Consider the following 3,660-nt stretch of genomic DNA (forward strand, 5'->3'; position numbering starts at 1 on the left):
TGGGGTATATCACTAAGCTATTGCAGATAAAAAATAACCCTGACATTTCAGTGGAATGAAGCAGTAAGCATTATTTTTGTTATGCATATGTGTGTTGGCTAGGGGTTGGCTGATCTCACTGGACTCGGTGAGTAGTTTTACGTTGATTATCATGACTGATCTTACTTGTGCCAGTGCACTGGCTTGACATGTTTTTCTCATGCTGATGGCAAAAAGCACAAAATGCCGCTTGAGGTCTAGATTCAGAACTGAGTCACCATCATTTCCCTCCACATTCCATTTGCAGGTCACTTAGTTGAGCTCAAAGTCAGGGGATGTCGAACATAAAGCCATGTGACAAAGGGTGCAGACACAGGGAGAGATAAAGAATTCAGGCTAATATTTCAATCTGTCACAGGGGAAGACAGACATTAATCAGCTCAAAATTATGTAATTATAAACTGTGACACATGCCATGAAGAAAATTCCTGAGTGTGATGGAAAGACCTGCCCTAGTCATAGGTACCAGGTAAATATTCCCAGAGATATTGATGTTCAGGATGAAATATAAAGGGTGACATGGTAGGGAAAGACATTCCAGAAGAGGAAACAGCTCATGCAAAGTCCCTAAGTCAGGTGGAAGCAAGTGTGGCTGAAGGGTACTGAGCAAGGGGAGAGGGTGTGAAATGAAGTTTGAGAAGTGGCAGGGGCCATATCATTGAGGTCCTTGAAGGCTGTGCCAAAGATTTTGATCTTAGTCCCAAGAGTAGCTCAGGTCTTGAAAATGAAGAGCACTGGCTCCTTGTCATGGCTGTCCCTTTACTGGGAATTACATTCACCTCTTCTCCTTGCAGAGTCCTGTGGATCCCTCTGGATGCATCAAGAATATCACCTCCATGAAGCAGTTTCAGTTCCCCTGAGCAACTAGTTGTTGCTGCTCTGGACCTCCCTGTGCTGGGTATGAATGTCTTCTTTGACTATGCTGGCCTGTAATGTCAGTGGGTTGTCTCCTGTGCAGGGCAGTGGGCTTTGGAGGGGCCAGGGTCATACTGTAATGTCTCTTTGGCCCTCCTATAATTGGGAACAGGTCTTGCCCAGGAAACTTTTATTGTTTCAGAGATTAAATAAGATCACAGGTGCAGGAGTACTTTGTAAAATGTGGAACATCACATTTTTATCATCCATATCATCTAATGCTGCTATTGTCATCCAGACCATCTAAATGTTGCTATGTTATCTTCCCTGATGGAGGGGAACAATCTCAGTTACAAAGGGGGCTCTGGGATAACACAGAGGTTGCAAACCCAAACCTTTTCATGGGTCAGAAAGGTGAAACAAATGAGCAAAGAAGGGCTGATATAAAACAGTAAGGAGGGGTGGTGATTGAGACAAATGGGGAAGTGCCCAATTAATGGGGAGCAGCCTCTATTCAGCTCCATCAACTATGTCTATGCCAGAATTTGAGCTCTCAGTTACCAGATCTGACTAGTATCAGATTTTACATGGTGAAATAGACATTTTTAAGTGTTGCCAACTAGTTAAAAATTAAAAACACTGTACAGGTCAAACAAAACATAGTTGGTAGCCTTTTAGGTCTGTGGCCTCAAGTTTACGACCTTTGGGCTAACAGAACCAGCCTTGGAGCCAGATGAAATTAGGTCCAAATCCTATTCCTTTTCTTACTGGTGTGTGACATCAGGGAGATAATTGGAGCTCTCTGATATTCAGTTTCCTTCTTTACAAAATGGAACAATGATAGAACAAAGTACATAAGGTTGTAGTACAGGGCCTGATATGTAATAAGCATTCAATAAGTTACAGGTATCCTGATTACTGCTGCTGATTTTTGGTACTTCCCACCTGTTGGCTTGGAGCATGGGTTTGTGGGCAGGACCAGTCATGTAGAGCTAGGATAAGAGCTGTTGGTGGTTGTGGTCAAGTTGGTTTGAAATCCTCTGAAGGTTTTGCTGCTGGGGATGACTATCATCTGCTCTGGCCATCTTTGAGGCTATACTTTGTAAAATGTGGAGCATCACCGCATTATTATCATCCACATGATGGTAATATCATGAGAATTAACATGAGAAGGGACACCTGGGCAGATGAATAAATGACCTGCTTTATCAGGAAGATCCAAGCAGCTGCTGAAAAAATGTTCAGGTCATTCATTCATTCTCTATTTCCTAAGACCCTGATGGGTACTACCTTCTAAGAAAACTGCTAGGCTGCCAAGGGGAGTTCTTGTTTTGAAAATTCACATGTAGGCAAGGAATAGGTCATGAGAACAGTAGGAAAAGAGAAAATGTTGATATGTGGCTGGGCTACTCCTTAGCTGTGTGATGTTGGGCAAGTTACTTGATTTTTCTTTATATCATGTTTCCTTATCTGCAGAATGGAGATATTTGAAGCACCTACTTCATGGGCTTCTCATGAGGAATTACTAGGTTAATACATGTAAGAGTGCTTAGAGGGCCTGGGACAGAGTCATAGAAGGCCCAGGGGTTGAGCTGATGCCTTGGTGGCGTTTCCCAGAACAGATTCTGAGGTGAGAAACTGAGAGCAAGGGATTTATCAAAGAAGTGCTCTGAGGAGGATGAGTAAGAGATGGGGAAGGTAGGTCCAGGAAGGAAAGCCTCCAAGCTTTCCTTGGAGGAAATTCTTTAGACAAATTCTTGTGGAGGCTGGCTTCAGTCTGGTCCCACAGGGAAACCCTGGAATGTAAGCTATACCTCAAAGTTGTCTAAACTGTGAGAGGAAGTAAGGTCCTAGGAGCTCACAGCTCTCTGCCTGAGCACAAAAAGACATCTCCAGTAGCCCAACGGCCAGCCTTTGAAGAGGAGGTGCAGGTGGAGAAATTAGAAGCAAAAGCACACCCAAAGTGGGGATGTGCGTGTAGAAATGGCATGGTGGACCTGATGGCCTTTTGACAGGGCTGCAACAGTGTCAGGCTCAGCTGAGGAGCATAAGCCCGGTCAGAACAGTATGGGTGTCTGCTGGACATCAGTCAGTGATTCAGAAAATTCTGTGGGAAGATGACTGGAATGACAGGTTTAAGGTGTCAGTTTGAACCCAGCACTGGGGCAATCATATTATCATAGAAATTAATATTTAATGAGTACTTACTTCTCTGGACTAAATTGTGTTCCCCACCCCAAGTTCAACCAAGGTCACCCCAGCCCCAGCTCCCATTGCAACTATCTGGAGAGGGTCTTTAGGAGGTAATTAAGGTTAAATGAGATCATAAAAGTGGGTGCCTGATCTATTTCTATTGAAGTCCTTATAAGAAAAGACTCCTTTACCTCTCTGTCTATTGTTTCTCCCTGTCTCTCTACCATTAGGAGGACACAGAAGACAGCCATCTGCAGGCCGGGAAGAGGGCTCGCCCCAGGAATCGACACTGCTGAACCTCAGTCTTGGACTTTCTAGCCTCCAGAACTGTGAGAAATAAATTTCTGTCATTTAAACCACTCAGTCTATGGTATTTTGTTATGATGGCCTGAGCTGATGAAGACACATTCTAAGCCAGGCACTCTTCAAATCACTACACATATCGTCTCATTTAAACCTTACAGCAAACCCCAGGAGGCAGATTTTATTAATATCCCCATTGCACAGATGAGGAATATAATAATGATAGCTACCATTTTCAAGCACTTACATTCTGGCATTATGCTTAGCATT

The 3,660-nt window shown here is 43.6% G+C and overlaps 1 long non-coding RNA gene across 1 annotated transcript; it reads left to right on the top strand.

The window, feature by feature from the left end:
• The first annotated feature begins 584 nt into the window (after positions 1–584).
• LOC140847012 (uncharacterized) lies at positions 585–3,446 on the top strand. Its single transcript, XR_012126585.1, has 3 exons — positions 585–638; positions 834–937; positions 3,318–3,446. It is a non-coding gene; the product is annotated as an uncharacterized lncRNA (long non-coding RNA).
• The last annotated feature ends 214 nt before the right edge of the window (positions 3,447–3,660 follow it).

Source organism: Manis javanica, chromosome 17 (assembly GCF_040802235.1).
Source record: "Manis javanica isolate MJ-LG chromosome 17, MJ_LKY, whole genome shotgun sequence".
In the NCBI taxonomy this organism is placed as follows: domain Eukaryota; kingdom Metazoa; phylum Chordata; class Mammalia; order Pholidota; family Manidae; genus Manis; species Manis javanica.